The 21950-nt window shown below is 34.6% G+C and overlaps 1 pseudogene; it reads right to left on the minus strand.

Moving 5' to 3' along the window:
- Positions 1-9811: 9811 nt before the first annotated feature.
- LOC120151894 lies at positions 9812-13129 on the minus strand (annotated as a pseudogene).
- Between the last annotated feature and the right edge of the window lie 8821 nt (positions 13130-21950).

The following is a 21950-nucleotide window of genomic DNA, read 5'->3' on the forward strand; positions in this document are numbered from 1 at the left end:
TCGGATTTTAGCATTTTGGTGCAGAGAGAATCGATCCCCCCCTGAGGGAACCGATTCCCCCTTTGAAGGGGAACCGATCCCCCTTTGAAGGGGAACCGATTCCCCCTTTGAAGGGGAACCGATTCCCCCCACAGGGGAATCGATACCCCCATGGGGTTCTGTTAAAATCGGGCAGAACACCCCCAAAATCTCAAAACCCTCTTCCTCTCTCTTCGCCGTTTCTTCCCTCTAATCTTCTCAAAATCTCCATTTTTGCCTCAAATCAATGATATTAATCAGAATTTGCTTCAAATATCATCTTCTAAACCTGTTAGAATCATTAAAATCGTGCAAACAACATCAAAATCCCCTCAATCTTCATTTTTCAAGGTAAAATTTTCTAAACTTTCTATTTCATTGATTTTGAACATAGGATTAGTTTTAATTAGTTCTAGGTTGAAATAGTGATCGGGCATTGGTTATTTAGTTCTTAGAAACTAGATATTACAACTAATTTCATCACAAACAGAAGAATTTTCCAAAAATTTTTAATTAAAAAAAATGTTGATTTTCAAATTATTGTGTTTTGATTAAATTATGTTGTTGTTATGAAAACTATACATATATTGTTTATCAAAACCATATTTTTGCAAAAGTTTTTCAAAAAATTTGCCCATTAGGATTGATTTAGAGAACCTTGAAATATTGAGGACTCAATTGAGTTTTGGGATTAATTGAATTGCATACATTTGTTTTTAAATTGCAGGTTATTCATTCTATTCCGATTTCTTTCACCATGTCGAATCCTAAACGTCCTAGGTCTTCATCTAGTCGTACTAGTCGTCAACCAAATCCACCTCCAAATCCTCCTTCTATTCCAATTTCTAATCCTAATCCCACTGATCCTAACTTGACTATTCAAAATTCGTGTTTCAATCATCCTGGGTCTAGAAATCACCGCTTTTGGTATTATCAATATTTCGATTCTTACAAAATCCGGGAAGAACGCATTCCTTCTCGTCAAGCTATGTTAGCTATCAATTTTAAATATCTTCCCATTTTACAAGAGTGGAAATTTGATAAACTATTTGACCTTGAACCTATCGTTTACCATCAACTTGTTCGTATATTCTACTCTAATTCTGTTTGTGTTAAAAACCAAGCTGAAACCGAAACCATAGGAATTCGTTCCTACCTCCTAGGACAATTCTTATATATTGACCCGGCATATATAGCCAATACATTCGGATTAGATAATGATGGTATTTCGAATGAAAAACAAATTTTAGGTTCTCGTTATAAAAGAAGAGATAGTGCGAGTGTCTTAGACCTACATGAGCGTTTTCTTCATCTAATGATTTCTTGGTGGTTTCGACCATCTGGAGGTCGTTATTCTACTCTTAAAGCTTTGGATCTTTGGTGGTTACATTGTTTCGAAAACCGTATTAAAATTAACCTACCTCAGATTATTTTTGCTGAAATTGTTGAAACCGTAAATCTTGTTCCTAACAAGAAACTCTATTCGTCTCTAGTTTACGGTTGCTTTTTGAGTAATCTGTTTTCCAAAGCTGGGCTTAGAGTCGGTCTAGATGCCGTTTTTCCTCTTAAGAAACAAATCAATCTTCTTTCCTTAACGAGAGCGGGATGGGTAAAGAACAAAGAAACCGGTGAATGGGTTCGATCTTCTACATATACTCCGGGAGCTAGTTCTTCACAAGCTCCACCTGAAACTGACGAAGATCCCGAGCTTGAGCAATTAATGCGAGACATCGATGAAGCCGAAGATGAGCCTGATCTGCCCGAGGAGCAGCCCGAGGAGCAAGCACAACAAACGCATCAAATGCCTCCATATTTTCAATCCTTTATGGAGACATTCGATTTCCGATACGCTACCATGGACTCGCGCTTTTCCTCTATAGAGTCTCATTTATCCACAATGGGAGCTCAACAATTAGAGATTCTTCGGGAGATGCGTGCAAACAATGAATCAACCAACGCTCGTATCAATGAACTCACTCACGAAATGGCCGCTATGCGAGCCCGTTTTCCTCCTCCCGATCCGGATGTTTGATTATGTGTTTAGTTTTAAAACTTTGAACAAAAAGAATATGGTTTCAACATTTTGAATATTTTGGATTGTTTGATTTTGTGGATTGTTAGACTTTGGATTTGTTTGAATGTTTGGATTTATTTGGTTTAGTTATTGCATTATATACATCATTAGCAATATGACCAATTTTGCCATATCACATTAATTATGAATATTGTTTATGAAACTAATGGCTAACCTCTCTTTTGATTGTGATCTTAGCAGCTTAAGCTTATACTTAATAAATCAATTGGCTAAATGATTTCAAAATCTTGTTTTACAATGTCTTTTTGATTTAACAAAAAGGGGGAGAAGTAAGTAATGTAAGTGTTAAATATTTTAAATGGGAGAAGTGTTAAAGTAAGGGGGAGTAATTTCAAAACTTGATTTCAAAATCTTAAAATTACTAAAATGTTTTGTTATATCAAAAAGGGGGAGATTGTTGAAACATTTTGATATTTCGATATAACAAATTAAGATAAATGAATTTTAAGATTTTCCAAATGATTTTCTAAGTATATTCGATATAATTATTCGAATATCAAAACATTACTCCAAATCTTTCATAAATCATTTTTAATCCTTACTCAAGTGTAAAATTATGTTTTAAATCATAAAACAATTTCAAAATAATTTTACAAAGTATTTCGAACCATTTCAAAGCCAAAAATTCCAGATTGCTCAGAGGGAACCGATTCCCCCCAAAGGGGGTACCGATCCCCCCTTAATGGTTTGGCTCCGAGATTTCAAGAATGCTCGGAGGGAACCGATTCCCCCATAGGGGGTACCGATTCCCCCTGAATAGTTTGGCTCCGAGAATTTCAGTATGCTCGGAGGGAACCGATTCCCCCCAAGGGGTACCGATTCCCCCCTTATATAACGGTCGAAATATTTGAATTTTACACTTAGGGAACCGATTCCCCATAGGGGTACCGATTCCCCCCACGCTCCAAGTTGTTTTATTAAATGTTTTCACACTAAAACGGCTATAATATCTTCTCTAATCATCCCCAATGTTCAGAAGTGATTCAAGGTGTATTTAAGCAAGTTTAGAAGCCATTGATCATGAACAAGAAACATCAAGCAACTAGAATCAAGAGAGAATCAAAGAGAAAGCATCAAACCTCAAGTTTGAGCATTTCAAGCCTATTTTCATTCAATATTCATTTTGCTTTCAAGAACACTTATTGTGCTCAATTGTATTTATCTTTGAGTGTTCTTTTCTTTGTTCTAGAATTGTGCAAACATCTTACCTTGTGAGGTTTTCTTGTAAGTTTGCAAATTTGTAATCTTCTCTTTGAGAAAAGAATGTTCTCAAGAATTGGGGTATATTCTTGAGGGAGTTGTAAGGTTATCTCTTTGGCCTCAAAAGAAAGAACAAATTAGTGAATTTGTTGGAAAATCCTTAGTGTGGATAGCTAAGGTAGTGGACGTAGACTTTGATTGAGAAAGTCGAACCACTCTAAATCGCTGTGCAAATCTTTTCAATTTTCTGCAAAAGCTTCCACCAAAATTTTTAATTGCCAATTCACCCCCTCTTGGCCGATTCCGTCAATCGATTAACTCAACACAAAGCCTAAGAAAAAAATTCAAGTGCAGATACAATCAAGTTAAAAAAAAGTTTGAAAATAAAGAAGATGAACTTAATAACTATAAGTCGAATTTTGAATTTATTCAAACTCAAATGGAAGCTATGAGATATGTTTTGTTAGCGGTTGAAATTCAAGTGTCATCACTTCAATTTTCATGACGTTATGTATAATCATCATTCATAATATTATTAGGTAATGATGTATTATGTCACTAAAAAAGTGAATATCTTTTTTGTCACATATAAGTTGATTTTAATGCATTATTTGTGATAATATAAACTATCAATAACTAAATCTTATTTAATTTAGTGACGTAACCAACTGTCATAGAATATAAATTATAAAGTGATGTTATGCATAAACGCCATTCATAATATTATTAGGTAACATTTATATTATGTCACTAAAAATTTGACAATAACTCTTTCGTCACATATAGGTTAATTTTAATGTATTATCTGTGACAATATAAATCATCAATAACGAAATTTTACATAATTTAGTGACAATTTTTTTTTTGAAAGAGGGTACTTTGTATTAGAGAAAAGTTACAAAGTACACACCTCAAGGATCTCATTAAAAAACCTCCATAATCTTATTTGGAGGAAAAAGAGTGAATCTTGAGGTGGTAAGGGTGAAATACACATGATACACAAATATTGTACAGTCCACATGCCCTTCCCTACCACTAACCCCACACCAATTCAAGACAGGCGAACATAGACTAACCAATAAACAGAATGAAGGGCTAGAAAAGAAGCAAAACACAGACAGCTAAACCATTAAGAACAAGCACAACATCAATACGAACCAGCAGTAGCACCCAGAACTTATGCAATGCCAAGCACTGCGAAATGGCAAGACTCTTTGATTGAACCGGTAACATTGAAGAAGGATTATCGTGGAGCACAAAACCTTGAAAGCATGCAGTCATACAACCAAGATGGGATAATCAAAAGCTAGAGAACATCCAACATAACAGGATCGAAAGCACTTCGAATCATACTAGGTGATCCCAATCAACAGACATGGGAAAATTATGAAGCTCCTCGAAACATAACAAGCAGAAAAAACCACATCCAAGGCAAACAGAAAAACACCACCAGAAAAAACGACTGCCAACCACAGAAATTGAACCCTCGGCAAATCGGGATAACAGTTAAACCACCTACTAATTCCTTTCACATTACTACGATATCAGATTATTAAAGAAAGACAGCTCCAACTCCTCTTAAAATTCCAGAAAAACCTCAAGGACTAGAACCATGACCTCGCACATCCCCTAATGGCAGTGTCTTCTCCGATTCAACAAAAGCAACGTCCCACCTTTTATTCAAAACCGAATCTGAAATAGATCTACCAGATAATTCAGAGGAGATAAGATCAGATTTCAACAAATTGAATCTTTTCAACGCTCGATCTCTTCTATTTTTATCAGCTTTCGAAAATACTTTGTCCTGAATATCCAAAAGAGAACTATATTTCTTCTTTTTTTTTTTACTCTTAGTGTACATTACTTTTCCACTTGAATAAAATAAAATATCCCTCTCATTATTTAAAACCATATGCCCACTACTAACGTCACTATCCTTGTTCTTTGAAACCTTGTTCTTTGACCCCACAAAAGTCATAATCTGCTCATTAAGGGCATCTCCAATGCTGCGCTGCATTGGAGATTTTCTCCAAAGTAGAGATACAAAAGCTCTCCAGCCCTGCGCCACTTCCATCGCTACAGTAGAATATTGCTACAGTACTGCGTCACATCTAGCACAGTACTGTAGCTCGCGCTAGATTTAGGTTTTTTTTAACTTAAAATATATTAAATTATAATATATATAAAAATATATTAAAATTAGATAAATAATCATACTAATTTTTTTTTGTAATTTTTTAGATTTTTTGTATTTTTTCTGATTTTTTTATATTTGTAAAATTAATATTATAATAATTAAATATTGTGAATAAAGTAGAATTAGTGGTAATGTAGAGATAGCGTTGGAGATGAATTATTGTTTAATCTCTAGAGTAGAGATAGAGATGAGCTAGAGTAGAGATGAGGATTGGAGATGACCTAAGCACATTCACTTTGAAGACATCACAACAATCTAAACCAGAAACCACGTGCTCCCTATTTTCTGCCTCCAAAATATTCAGAGTCACTCCCCTGACAAGATGGAGCATGCGCTGCTACCCCATTACAAACTGTCTGGGGACCAATTCCAACGATCCATTCCTCTTCGAACAGAGTACCTTCACCTGCTTCCTCAGCAAAAGAACGCAACGCTCCACCACCAGCAAGAGAGTCATCTACGGTCTCTGGAAACTTAACATGCACTTCCTCCATTTAAGTAGAGTTATGAATTAAATGTGGAGTCATACCAGCACAAACCTCAATCTCTGGAGATTTTACTGGCAAGACACCAACGAGCTCTCCCACCATGGAGACCGGGAGGGCAATTGCCTTATCCATCACATACAACTCTTCCCAAACGGATTCTGGGCTGAAGCAAGGTTCAAACTCTGAAACATGAACTGTAATAGACCTTTTCTCGACTTTTAATTCAAAAGTATCATCCACTCGAGCTTGACAGTTCGTAATGATCTGAATCAAAGCCCTATCAACGAGTCGGGATTTAAGGTCCCTTCCTTTATGGAAATAATTCTCCCCATTTTCCTGTAATATTCCTGAAGGTGGAATGACTCCACACGAACGAAGGGATCCCTTTACACGATAACCATGCCCGGTGGCTGCTGCACTGAAAATTTTCCGACCATACTTCTACTTTGCCAAAGCACTTATTCAACGCCCCAATCTGATTTTTAAGAGTATAATCCCTATTCTCTTCATCTTCAAATATGATTAAGATTGCTAGCCCACTTAACCTCATAATTTTCGGACCCAAAATGCCTTCCTCCTGCATGATAGTTGCCAACTCTTTCATTCTTATGAATTTTCTGCACCAACCAACCAAGCTATCTCTAAGAGTTAAGAGCTTATCCTCGTCAACAACACCATCAATGGGAGCCTCTGCATGACTAACATCCTCCACTCTACTCTTGATCTCGGCTGGTTTTGGATAAGAAAACTTCTTTCTCCATAAAGCTACACGAGGTTGAAATCTCGCCATGAAAACTCTAACTTTACTACCTTTAATCCAAGATCTATCAGCACGGTTGATAGCCTTCCTCACATCCTCCAATATGGTGAAGCGAACAAAGCCAAACCTACTTCCTCCCTTGCTTCTTTTGTTTGGAATGTAAGAATCAACAACCTTGTCATATTTATCAAAAATTTTCCAAAGACCTTGATGATGAAGAAACTCAGGGAGATTGAATATGATCATCGTAACACAATTTTTCCCAGTAGATGTATTCACCTTGCTCGCCATATTCGCCAATAATTCCTTAAAATTTAAAAGTTTCCATCAGTATCTTGTTCTGTGAAAATAATCTTGTTACTACCCCGGATCGAATTGGGAACCTTAAACGTGTATGACTAAAAATTGAAGGCGACAATATATTACATTATATATAAATGTCATCCATGCTACTATTAGGCGACGATATATTACGTTACTAAAAATGTGATAATTTTCTTTTCGTCACGTATACAATGAAATTATTATGTTATTGGTGACGATATGATTTATTAATGACGAAAATGTACATCATTTGATGACAAAAATAATTGTAACTGAATGCAAATTAAATTGTGACGTTATCCATTAGCGTCACTATATATTTAACAATACATGACGATAACACATACATATTCACTTTTGACATTTAGTGACACACCTAGGGTGACGATCGTTGTGATATTGACTTTTATGTCACAAAATACATCTAGTGACATAAATTGAAGTTTTAGTGATAATAACCTAGATGTCACTAATAAGAAAATTTGTTGTAGTGGTACTACCTTTGTTATTTTTAAATAAAACTAATCGTTACTAGCTGTCGGGCCTGACGGTATCGATACTAAGCCTATGATATCAATACTATTATGTAAAGTAGTATCGATACCCCTTTGGGTATCGGTACCATTTTTGCATTCTGAAATTTGAGTAATGTCGGTAGTATTGATACTACCTAGTGAGTATATTGGTACTACCTAGTGAGTATCGATACTTCCCTTACATTTGATATCGGTACCATATGAACAATATCGATACTGTTCATATATTATTGATACTGTAAAAACAGTATCGATACTTTTTGTCCAGAAAAGCATTTTGTGCTCAATTCCAAGTTTTAATGGACTTTGAATTATTTGAGTAAATTCAATTCAAGTCAAAAACATTTTACCTTAATTTATTATATCAAAACATTATAAAAAGTGGTTCAACATGTTCATTATGAAATTTTTCTTGCCTACCTTAAAATTTGAGTTTTCTTTTATTAGCTACTTATTTTACTGACGGTACTCACCCCGAAATTTAAATATTTTTTTGATTAGTTACTTATTTTACTGACGGTACACACCTTAAAATTTTATTTGTACCATCCATTTAAAAAAAGTTTTGTAGTGTACATGTCTTCATTCTTAATAATATTTCTAGATCCGTTATTGATTGAATTGGGTTTAAATGGTTTATTTTCTCGTTTTGAACATGCAAACGTGTTTTTGCTAGTGGAATTGGTGCCACCTGCGGCTGTTTTTGGCAATGGAATGATTTTTCCACAGTTTCGACCTTCTCTGAAGTTTCTTCGGCTTCTTTAGTGTACTCTCGCTAGATCAAAAAATCTCACAGAAGAATCATATCTTGAAATTTTAAAATTTTACTTTTAATTGTTTTTCTAGTTCTCATGGTTTTATCTTAATTAATTCGGTTTTAACAATATCGTATACTTAATTTCGATGGGTGAATTTCCCAACGAAAATTTTGTTGCATACATAAAACCTTGAACTAGAAATTTTACTTTAACGATGTCAAACTGCTTAGCACATGAACTAATCTTATCATAATAAATTTTCATGCATTCTCTCGGGTTATCTTTCTGAATTGTCAAACATAAAGTCTGTTGAACCGACCAAATGCGTTTTTTTGCTGTTACGACTAATAATAGAATGGTTTTACCAACGTTCCCGCTTTCTTTGAAGTTTGTGTGGTCGATTCAATAAACTTTACCATTTTTAAGGGTAAACCATATCATTGCTCACCAAACTATTATTAGTTTTCTAATTTTACAGTTAAACTATTTCTTCTTCAAATTTGAACAATAATGTTACAGTGTTTTTCCTTTGGTCACTATCCGTTACACAATTAGAGGAGATGATATCTTGGTCTGGTATTATAATAGTATTAGTTTCTAAATTTATATATTTTATTAATTTAATCTTTATTTTTAAAAATTAATAAAGCCCTTTCAATTTAGTCATCATTTGTTAATTATAAATAATTTAATAAATTTAACCCTCCGATAATCATCTATAAAAGGGATATTTAATCATTAGGTCAAGCTATGTAATTATTATGTGGTTAACAAAATTAATACTCAATATGTCCTAATAAACTTTCACTTTTGTGTTTCTAAATTGTATCACGCAAATTGTCACTTTTTTCTATCTTTTCTTAGTTTGCTACCAAAAATAAAATTTAAATTCTCAAAGATTAAAATGTCATTTTAATTATTTTACATCATAAGTTTTATAACAACTTTTCTTCTTAAAATTACATGAAAAATCAACATGTGATAGTTTAATAGGGATAGAGAGACTATCTTGATTAAATTATTTATATTTAAAATAAACACTAATTTGATTAAAAAATTAAATATTAGAAGTTACATTTATTTCTTTTATAAAACATGACAAATAAAACTGTTATTACATCAGATTACCTCATCAGCTTAGTTATTGTTTAATGTTAACCAAAATAAAAAAAATGTAACATTAGTGATTAAATTTATAGAAAACATAGTTTAGTAACCAAAGTAGAAAATGAATAATACTTTGGTGATTAATGGTGTAATTTATCCATTTCTTGTACTATTTTCCATTAATTAACATAAATACCTCTGTTTTGTTCAAAAGTTGATATGCATTTCAGTAACGTCCATTCAGCCAAAATGAACAACTCAACAATTATTCAGGAACAATCATATACTTGAAGTAATGAAGACAAAGGAAGACTCAACAACTAATCAATCACCTAGGCGACATATTCGAAATCGTAACCTCATTAACAGAACAGATTTTGTCACTTGAATTGGGTTGAATTGGTTCTGCAACAATACGCCTAACATAAAATGCAGGCTCTGCTGGTAGAGGCAGCGTTATGGTGTCGTTTCCCAACATGGCAACCACAGTTGTCATGGTTGGTCTGTCTACCGGATCTGCTTGCACGCACAATAGGCCGATTTGAATGCATTTAAGCACCTCAGTCGGCACACTCAACTCGAGAACATGCTCTTCTATTAGCTCCAACGCTTCACCTTTAGACCATAGCTTCCATGCCTACAATTATCACTTAGAATTAGCCTCTTGTATATAATATCAGTTTAATCTATTTGTCGAAGATCGGATGAGAGAACATACAAAAATCAAGAGGCTTTCACCATGTTCTGATAAATGAAACCCGTTATTCCTCTTTCCGGTTATAATCTCCAGCAAAAGAACTCCGAAACTGAAAACATCAGATTTGACAGAAAAATGTCCTTCCATTGCATACTCGGGCGCCATGTACCCACTGTTTTAGTTCATAAGAGACAATGATTAAAACAGAATTCGATAATCATGGAAAGAATTTATAGACTTACTATGTTCCAACTACTCTATTTGTATTTGCTTCGTTCTGATCTCCACCGAAAATTTTTGCCATGCCAAAGTCTGAAATTTTTGGGTTCATTTCATGATCAAGTAAAACATTGCTTGCTTTAAGGTCTCTGTGGATGATTCTAAGGCGAGAATCTTCGTGCAGATACATGATACCTCTGGCAGTTCCTCTAATGATGTTTAATCGTTTCTGCCAAGTCAGTTGTGCAGCTAAACTCGAATCTGACATATCTCGAAAAAGAGAAGAAAAAAATGGACTAAGAAAATATTGAAATTTGTTATATTTATGAATGAGATAATGTTGGTATCAAAAGGTTGAAGAATCAAACCGAATAGGAACAAGTCAAGGCTTTTGTTGGGCATGAATTCATATACAAGCAACTTTTCGTTTTTCTCTAAGCAACATCCTAGGAGCCGCACAAGATTTCTATGCTGTAATCTGGCAATTAACATGACTTCATTCTTGAACTCAAGCAGCCCTTGACTCGAAGTTTTCGACAGCCTTTTTACTGCAATTTCTTTACCATCTGCTAGAGTGCCCTGGAAATTAACATAGTAATATGAGTACTTTGTTCCATGTGATAAAAATTTATAAACATAATTACCTTGTATACAGGGCCAAAGCCACCTTGTCCGAGCTTATTTTCATCAGAAAAACTATTCGTTGCTGCTTGTAAAATATGCAATTGCATTGAAGGAAACTCCTGGGATCTTCCCACATCGTCTAGATTAAATTTTTCGCTTGAGTTATCGTGAGGAGCGCTTCCCACCATCAAGTCAAGTAACTGAACTTCTCCACTATCTTCTTTATCCTCTGACGTAAAACAAAAGCTGATTGGTATACGATTATAACACAAATCTGTAAATGCTTGCGTGATCTAATAGTCCATACCTTGAATGTTTCTCCTCCTCCAGATGAAAAAAGCACAAGCAGAAAACAGAGCTAGTCCAAGAGCAGCTGATAAACTTGCACCAAGTGGAAGCCATATTGATTTTTTTTGTTCATCTGATCCCCCCAAAGAAAAAGAAAAGAAAACAAGATCTTATCAAGAACTTGTGGAAGCACATGCAACAAGAAACACAACTCAACTAGCCTAATGATGTAATTTTCATTTACATCATTGTACTCGTGAGACTCACCTTTTGTAACTACGGAAGGACTACCAGGTGCGGTTGGAGGAGTTAAGGATGCAGTATTGGTAGAAGCATTGGTTACATAGAAGGGGTACCGATCCCACCTGAAAATACAGTTAGGTCTCTGAATATAACCACCTTGCTGCCCATGGCAACAGCGTCCATAGTCACCCATGGATGCCATTCGGCAGGCATTACAATCCCACTTTGATAAATCAGAAGTGCACTGCATTAGTGCATATATCTTTTGGTCTACAGTAAAATTTGCTTCCTCAGTTGCATACTTAAGACTAGATGAGCGGGTGGAAGCCTTCGTCACCAGTCTCTCCATCAAACTATCCCAAACCATATCGAATTCTGTTAAGTTTGATGTGATGACACTACTGTCAGGGGCTTCCATTACTGGCTCTAGCTCCAGCTTGCCATAAAACGAGCGGTTTGCATAGCGCACAAAACATAAGATGTCACCTCCCCATGAAAGGGCTTCTTTCTGGTTGGGACAGATATCTATGAGATTGTTGATTGTGAAACTGAGACATCTATAACAAAGGTCTGAAGAGTTTCCTCCTACGCACATACCAAGAGCGTAAACTTTGTCGGAGTTCTGGCCAATAGTGGGATTGAAGAATCCACCGTTTGCAGAGACCTTAAGTGGGAGTGAATCGAGAATAGAGTCGCGATTTTTGCCGTAAGTACTATTTGTTGTGAAATTACCAGTGTCGTCGTAGCATTTTGGGGCGGTAGTAGAGGTATCCGGTACATAGAAGGGATACAATTCCCACCGGAAATAACAGTTAGGCCTCTGCACAACAACTCCTTGCTTCCCATGGCAACAGATTAAATAAGAACTTGCGGATTGCCTTAGGCAGAGGACACAACTCTCCTCTGATAAATCTGGAGTGCACTGCACTAGTGAATATATGTTTTGGAATACTCCAAGCCCTGCTTCACCAGTTGCATACTTGAGACTAAAAGTGCCCTTGGAAGCATTCCTAATCACACTTTTTATCAAACTCTCCCAAACCGAATCGAATTCTGTTAAATTCGATGTGATGTTGCCCGTATTATATACTGCCACAGTGGGTTCTAGCTCCAGGGTTCCGAAAAAATGAGTGATCTGCATAGTGCACAACACAGAAATCCCCTGTCCATGAATAGGCCTCTTTCTGGTTGGGACAATTGTCCATGAGCTCGTGGATTGAAGTATTGACACAGCTATAACAAGTTTCTACAGTAGAGTCTCCTCTGCACATAGCAAGAGCGTAAACTTTTTCGGAGTTCTGACCAATAGTAGCAGTAAAGAATCCACGGTTTGCAGAGGCACGTGGGAGTGAAGCGAGAAGAAGGTCCCGGTTTTTTCCATATTTGCTGTTCGTGGTAAAATTACCAGTGTCATAGCATCTTGGGGCAACGGCAACAAGGCTGATGCTGATAATCAGATAGGAAAGATTTGAAGAAAGTGAAACAGGTTTAACCTTAACCCAAATTCTCATCTTGAGGTTATACTTTGAAGCAAGCAAAAAAAGGAACTGGGAGAGAAGATGGTTTTCTTGGAAGAGATGGGAGTTGTGTCCTTGGCTTGAGTTGAAGAATCAGAGTCAAGAGCGCCCATTAAAGCAAAACTCAATGGAAATTCTGACTCTTTAATCCCTCGGTTCTACTTGGGACTATGACTCCTTGGGCTAATTAATTAGTACAGTGTATTGTTTTGGTACTGTCCAAAGTCCAACCTACCCTATTTATGGAAATTATTGATAATTTGATTTTCGTGGAAACCATACATCATTGGAAACTATTAAAATATTCTTTATAGTTTTAAATTTCACAAAGTTATTCTATATAAATATGAAACTCTTCTATTTTATTTAAAATTAAGAGAAAATCGCCTCAGTGACCAAAAATGCCTTATAATATACGATTTTAACCAATTTTTTTTGGATTTGCCAAAATGACCAAGAAAATCGCAATGCGATCTCTAATTCGCAACGCGATTATCCATTTCGCGTTGCGATAGTTTTCTCTAAAAAGATTTGAAGTGTTGAGTAATGCTCAATCCCACATAGTATTGGAAACACTATTGGAAGTGTATTTAAGGCTTGGATTTCCCATTTCCTTGTTGAGTGAAAGAGAACAAGGGGGACTCTCGCGCGCCGCCGCCGCCGCCGTCTAGTCTCGGGTCGTGGTCGTGGTAATACGTGTCTTCGATACGTCCGCGCAGATACTATCTTTTTAGAGAAAATTCTTAAGAAACAAAATCTTTTTTTAATTTACTATAGACTATCGCGACGAATTTGGAAAATCGCAACGACACTGTAGACTATCGCAACGCGAAATGGAAAATTGCAACGACACTGTACACTATCGCAATGCGAGATGGCAAATCGCAATGACACTGTACACTATCGCAACGCGATTTTCAACTATCGCAACGCGAAATGGAAAATCGCAACGATCGCAATGACACTGTACACTATCGCAACGCGATTTTCAACTATCGCAACGCGAAATGGAAAATCGTAACGACACTGTAGACTATCGCAACGCGAAATGGAAAATCGCAACGACACTGTAGACTATCGCAACGACACTGTAGACTATCGCAACGCGAAATGCAACGCGAATTTGCGATACTGAAAATCGCGTTGCGAATTAGAGATCGCATTGCGATTTTGTTGGTCATTTTGGCAAATCCAAAAAAAGTTGGTTAAAATCGTATATTATAAGGCATTTTTGGTCACTGAGGCGATTTTCTCTAAAATTAAATTATTAATTTCGGGTTTGGATGGTTTATTTTCAGGTTTTGAACATACAAACACGTTTTGCTGGTGGAATTGGCTCCACCTGCGGCTGTCTTTGGCAATGGAATGATTTTTCCATCCACCTTCTCTGAATTTTCTGCGGCTTCTTCAGTAAATTCTCTGCTGGATCAAAAAAACCCAACAAAAGACTTGTATCTTAAAAATTTTAAATTTTATTTTTGGTCGTCCTTTTCATTTTCAAGATTTTATCTTGATAACCGTAGATCAATTCGTGTTGCACAATTGACGAGTGAGTCCCTTATTAGGTTTTTTCTACTTACACAAATTCAAACTCAAATTTTATTTAAATAATATCAAATTACTTATAATTTGAATCAATTCATTGTAAAAAATACAAATTTTAATATAATTTCGAATATTCAAATTTTATCGAGGAATTAAGGCCGAAATTGAAACCTCATTGGATATTTTGTAAAGCAGAGTACAAAATATTTAATTTCTATGTATTCTTACGGATTATCTTTCTGAATTGTCAAACATAAAGTCTGCTGAACCGTCCAAACACATTTTCAGCTGTTAGGCTTAATACAAAAATAAGCGCCCAACATGCCTCAAAAAATATTTTATTGCCTTAATTTTTTTTACTAAAAATAGGTGTCTAATTTTCAAACGTTATAAATTTAGGTATCCGAACGTTAGTCGTTATTAAATATATCCGTTAAGTGATAAGTGTCACATTTTGTTAATTTTGAGAATTCATTTAAAAATTTTAAAAAATAAAAATATTTAAAAAAACAACAACTGCTACTCCGACCTGTGCTTTCCCCTCCCCCCTTGCTATTCCCAATCCTCCTTCCAAAAGTCGTCGATTGACCAATGGTAACCATCTCCGTCACTATCATCATTATCGGCGTCGACCCCCGATCAAATCCCATCAACTTTTCGTCGTAACATGTTATCGTTTGCCGTTGAGAAACGTTCAAATTTTTGTCGGATTTTAAGTCACCGTCGTCGTTTTTCATCAATTTCGGTCGATTCAAACATCCATAAATCACATCGCCGTCACCATTCGAACCACCGTGCTATTTCGATCAAAACCCAAACGTTCGCCGATGACGATGATGGACGGAGATGGTCGGTGAACGTTTGGGTTAAGAAATTGAAATTGAGAATTAGGATTTGGATATTAGGGATTTTAGATTTAGAGATTTTGGATGACAATAAGGACGATGATTGATCAATGTGTGAGTGGCGACAGGTGAATGACCGTTCGACGATGACAATGGTAGCCATAGATGGTCGACTAGGTTGGTAATGGGGGTTGAAATTAGAAATTTTAGTTTTAAGTTTTTTTATAAATTAATTAAACTTTTTTTCTTTTTTAATTAAAAACAACATTTGTATTATTAAAAAATAAAAAAATAAACAATAGACACCTAAAAGTATAACCGAGAAAACGTTAGATATCTATTTTTAACATACAATTTTTTAGACACTAAAATATTTTTTGAGACATAATTTAGACACTTATTTTTGTATTAAGCCTTGTTGTACCAACGTTCCGCTTTCTTCGAAGTTTGTTTGGTCAATTCAATAAACTTTACCATTTTTAAGGGTAAACTATTTTATTGCTCACCAAACTATTATTAGTTTTCTAATTTTACAGTTAAACTATTTCTTCTGCAAATTTGATCAATAATGTTACAGTGTTTTTCCTTTGGTCACTATCCGTTACACAATTAGAGGAGATGATATCGTGGTCTGAATAAAAAAATGGACTAAGTAAACATTCAAATTTGTTTTGTTTATGAATGAGTTAATGTTAGTATCAAAAGCATGAATAATCAAACTGAAAAGGAACACGTCAAGGCTTTTGTTGGGCATGAATTCATATTCAAGCAACTTTTCGTTTTTCCCTAAGTAACATCCCAAGAGCCGCACAAGATTTCTATGTTGTAATTTGGTAATTAACATGACTTCATTCTTGAACTCAAGCAGTCTGACTCGAAGTTTTCGACGGCCTTTTAACTTCAATTTCTTTACCTTCAATTTCTTGACCATCTGCTAGAGTAGAGGTGGCAAACTAGTCATTCGGATCGGGTTCAGTTTGGGTCATTTCAGTTTAGATTTAATTCGGGTCAGGTTTGGGTTGAATCGGGTCATTTCGGGTTTCAGTTTTATTCGGGTCTATAGTAGGTCGGGTCGGATCGGGTCGGGTCGGGTTATTTCGGGTTTCAGTTTTATTCGGGTCTATAGTAAGTCGGGCTGATGCAGGTATCGGATCTGGTCATATCGGATCAGTTGATTTCGGGTCATATCAAATCGGATCAATTGATTTTCTGGTCAGGTCAATATCTGATCAATTATTTTCAGTTTGGGTAAACTTTGGATCTTTAGGTCAATTCAGGTTGAGTTGTGTATAAGTCAAATCAAGTATATATAGAATTATTGATATATTTTTTGTAAAAAAGACCGAGTTTGGGAAAATTAAATTCGGGTTAATTGCAGTTCAGATTATTTTCGATTCGGATTACTTCGAGTCGATTTTGATTTGGTTCGGGTTATTTTCGGTTTGGCTAAAATTCGAGTCTGTTTCGGTTCAATTCAATTTTTTGAGTTTCGGGTCAAATTTAGGTCATCATGTTCGGGTCTACTTCGGCTCTCGGTTCGAGTAAATCAGTTTGGGTAATCAAGTTCGAGTCAAATTTTCCATGTATATGCTAGAATGCCCTGGAAATTAACATAATAATAAGAGTACTTTGTTCGGGTCTACACCGTTTTTCGCCCGGGCGGGGAAAGATCGATATCGACTTAGAGGTTTTTCTTTTGAAATGTGAGGAGTCGCCACCAATCATTTAAGGTGCGATTGGAACACCATAAAAACTGAGTGATTTTAATAAAACATTTTATTTTTATCAAAATACCAAATTTTAAGGTCTGCGAAAATCCAAAAATCTGGTTTGAGAGTCGATTATGCGTGGGGAAGGATTAGCACCCCTACAAGTGCTCAAAAATTGGTACCTAGTTGATTACCCAATATTTAAAATTGGAAATTTTGAGTTCGAACGTTATTTAATTTAAAAATCATTACATATGCAAAGTTAAAAATGGTATTCGTTTATTAATGCCAATAGCATTCGCCCCCTGGCATAAATGTGGGAGATCAGCTATTGTGCCCAATAACCGGACATTGCCTTAATTTTAGAAATCATGATGCGGTCTTGAAAAGGATGTCGACCTATTTCGGGAATCACTAGTAGTCACCCCCTGAGCATACTAGCGGGAGATATACTATTAATTCCCTAATAAGTGAACATTGCCTTAGGTTTAAAAATAAAATGCAATCAAACAAATTTCTATTCATCCTAATCATGAAAATTAAGGAACCTAGAAGCTCAAGCCTAAAAATTAGGCTCTATTTAACATATTTGATTATGTCAATCTTAAAGGTCTAATTGAAGTTCAGGGACTGAAAGGTCAAAGATCTAAAAAATCGAGTTCTAAAATACTAGAAGTTTAAGGACCTGAATCAATGGTTTTTAAAGTTGAGGACTAATTATTAAGCAAAAATCCTAAATATTATCTAAATTATCCTATTAAAAAGGAACTAAGCCTAAAGTGTCTTTTTTTTTAGAAAATATCGATAATTAATAAATTTTAAAAAAGGGACGAGCAATCGATTCGAGTAATCGGACATCTTATGCGAAAACTCGACTCGAATTACTCTCTAATTAAAACTAGGTCGTCGTCCTAATTTCTAAATCTGATTTGAGTGTTAACCTAATCTAAGAATTTAATCTAAAATTTAAAAATATGAAGTATCGAATCATTTAAACAACCTAATTAAAATTAAAAAAAGAGCACAATAAAAAAAATAAAAAAATAAGCATGCACCTATCCAAATAACATAAATATCGAATTACTAAGCTAAAAATAAAATAAATTAAACACATAATAGGGTCTAAATTAAAATGAATCAAAATTAAATGGCTAAATATAAACAAAATAAAGAAAAATATTATGGACTAAAATATAAAAACACGCGAAAACTACAGGGACCTAAAGATAATTATACATTTTATTTAAGCCTAAAATAAACTGTTTAACTAAAAAAGGAAAAATTACAGAATCAATCCACACAAATTAAAATAGAATTAAAAGGTCACTACACATGACCAAAGTGTAAAAACACGCCTAACTTACAGGGACTAAACAATAAATTTACCAAAAAATATACAACATGCAAAAAAGAAGAAGGAAAAATTATAATTTTAAACCCTACAGGTGACCGAAATGCAAAAACACGCTAAAGTTAGTGGGATTGAAATGTGAATAACCCAAAAATAATAAAGCACGCGCAGAAAAGGAAAAATAATAGTTTTGGTCCCTACACGTGACCAAACTGCAAAAACGTGCTAAATGTTTAGGGACCTAAGCGTGACTAAATTTTCGTATATATACCAATATTTCTCTATTTTAATTCATTTTCAACCAAACACAAAAAAAAAAGATCTAAATGTTCTCCACTTCCCCCGAACCCCCTCTGGCCGCCATTCGACCGCCGCACACGGCGGTCAGAAAAATCCCAAAACACCAAAAAAATTCAAAACCCAAATATGCAAACATAGGACCTAGTTTAGAGCTAAAACCATAAAAAACGACCCCTAAACTACCCAAAACTATCTCGACATTTCGGCTCCCCACACTTCGGCGACCCAGGTAACTTATATATGTTATTACTTTAAATTTTTTAGTGTTTTTCGACTGTGAAAATGCTGGTTTTTGTGTTATTCGACTAAAAACCACTTTTAGTTGTTATTACGAACATTCATAGATTATTATTAGACTAAAAATCTCTTTTGTTATTCGAAGATGATGTTTATATTTTTGAAACGAAACTAATGGATCATTGTAGTTTTCGAAACTGAAGAAAAAAACTTTCCTTTTTACCGAGATTTAGAACCAAAGTCAATAAAAAAAACAAAGAAGTTATTCGAAAATTAGAGGGAAAATAATAACCTTAAACTGCTCGTTGTTATTGCTTCAAAAAAAGGGTTACAGTGTTCAGACCCAAAAAAAACCGAGATTTTACATTATTCTTGCTTGGGTTTTATACCCATTTTACAAAGAAAATTGAAATGATCATTTTTGTTTTCTTCCTTTTTGTTTTCTGCAGGTAGTGTGGGGTAGAGCTGGTGTGCTAGAACTGGATTTCTTTGCTTGGGACAGAGAGTGGTAACAGCTGATAAGGGCTTGGGGAGGCTTCTAGGGTTAGGTTTAGGACCTGGTTCGAGTTCGGTCAGGTCTGGTTTAGGGCCGGTTCGAGTCTGGTTTGGTTTTGTAAATGGGCCCGATTTTTTCTTTCTTTTTTTGGCTTGTTATGTGTATTGGGCAGTTTGTTAAATATTTATAATATAAATATAATAACAATAATAATATAGGGGTAGATTTGAAAATTGGTGATTAAGTTGCCCTATTTGCTCATTGCTGTGAAATGTGAATAAAACAAAGATAATAAAACACCATTTTTCATCTTGGTCTTTTCCTTGTCAAGCTGCAAACTATTCGCTAGGAACGTCAATTCACCTCTTTCTGCGATGTATCGAGCAGAGTGATAATGTTGATCCGACCTCATACCCGATGATTGACCCAAGGTGATGCTAATCTAACTCTCTATTTAGAATCGACAAGTCATTGCCGCAAATGATGCCATCTTGCTTCGTTCTCTTGGTTGAGTCTTTATCTCCAGTTCTTCAAGCTATAGGTTCTTCTCATCATGATCTTTCCACTGGAAATGTTGATCCCTCGAGTGAGGCGTTACTAATTTGAAATGTCATGAATCGAGAAAATATTGAACAAGTTCTTCATTATGAATTCTCTAATGGAAATGTTGGTCCCTCGAGTGAGGCGTCGCTGATTCAAAATGCCATGAATCGAGCAAAGGAAATGTGAAAACATCATGCCCAAATGTCTTATGGATGACCTAAATGACTTATTATCTTGCTCGAAAGACTTATAGATGACCCAAAGGATTTAAGCATCATGCTCGAAAGACTTACTGATGGCCCGAAGGGATTTTCTAATTCAAAATACCGTGAATCGGGCAATAGGAAATGTTAATCCCTCAAGTGAGGTGTTTTGCTAATGCATTTCCTCCTTGGATATCTAATGTTATCGTAACTGATGATGCTATATTTGGTTAGTGAACCTCTTGGTTATTTTCAAAAAAAAAAAAAAATTAAAGATATATATAATATTAAGAATCTAATATTATACTAAGATATAAGATATATACTACACGTAGTTTACTTTGAACCAAACAATTAACTTGGCCTAGTGGTTTAACTTCTTTTGTTTCTCCCAAGGGACTTGGGTTTGAGTCCCATACCCAAAATAAATAAATAAAAATTTAATCATCAAGTTAAATGGTGACACATGACACTATCCGATTGGAAAATTAATTTTATTTTAATTTATTGATAAAATATATAAGTAAGAGTGACCAAATATGTAATTATACAAACTTTTACTATCTGTTACATCAGCACTTCCATTAATTTGTAACGACAAGTGGTCTGATTGAATGTATTTAAATAGTTGAATGATCTAATTAACAAAAATTCAATAATAATAATCAAAGTTAAGTGGTCACTAGTATAATTTATTCTAATAATTTATAGATTCACTCATAATATAAAATCTTAAATCGGTCCTATCAACTACTTTTCTTACGCAAACTTTTCAACCCATTTGCCATATTCAACGTATTGAGCTAATTGATACAGTTTATTGTTTTAGGACTCCATCCCTACCTTAATTATGCAAACCATACATAGGACCACAAGTAATAATGATCATTTGTATTGAAACAAATTTAACGATAAAATGAATTCGTGGTATTCAGTGATTAAAAGAAGTATTATTCTCTTTTAAAGTTTCTAACTCGAATTATTGTGTCTACATGATATATGACGTTATCAATAATTAAAAAATATTCTAAATAAATATTATTTTATAATCATTCGAGATATTCAATTTCAATGTTTCTTCCTTTAGGAGGTTGAAGAGACACTCCAAGGAACTTGTCTTTCTGATTTGTCCAACATAAAGTCCGATTAACCCAACAAACTTTTAGGGTAAACTATTTTTTCATCGTTCCCGCTTTCTTAGAAGTTTGTTTGGCCAGTTCAATATTTGACCATGCTTTTAGGGTAAACTATAGAAATGGTCATTGAGCTATTATTTATTTTCTATATTGATCATCAAACTATTTTTTTTCTGTAAATCTGATTAATAATGTTAAGTTTTTTTTTTACTTTGGTCACTATTTATTAAACAAATAATGAAGATGATTATTTATAATTAAAATTCGGATCAAATTGATAGATTTTTTTACATATTCAAGTTCGTTTATTGTTTTTTCAAAATATGATAGAATTGATAAAATATATAAATTTTGGGGACTGATATTATTATTATACCATACCACGTCATCATCTCCCTTATTTGTTTAACCGTGGCCACAATAAAAAATGTAATGTTAGTGATCAAATTTGTAGAAAAAAATAATCCGATAACTAAAGTAGACAAGAAATAATAATTTGGTGATTGATGGTGTA

The sequence above is a fragment of the Hibiscus syriacus genome, unplaced genomic scaffold (genome assembly GCF_006381635.1).
Source record: "Hibiscus syriacus cultivar Baekdansim isolate YM2019G1 unplaced genomic scaffold, ASM638163v2 tig00111070_pilon, whole genome shotgun sequence".
NCBI lineage: Eukaryota > Viridiplantae > Streptophyta > Magnoliopsida > Malvales > Malvaceae > Hibiscus > Hibiscus syriacus.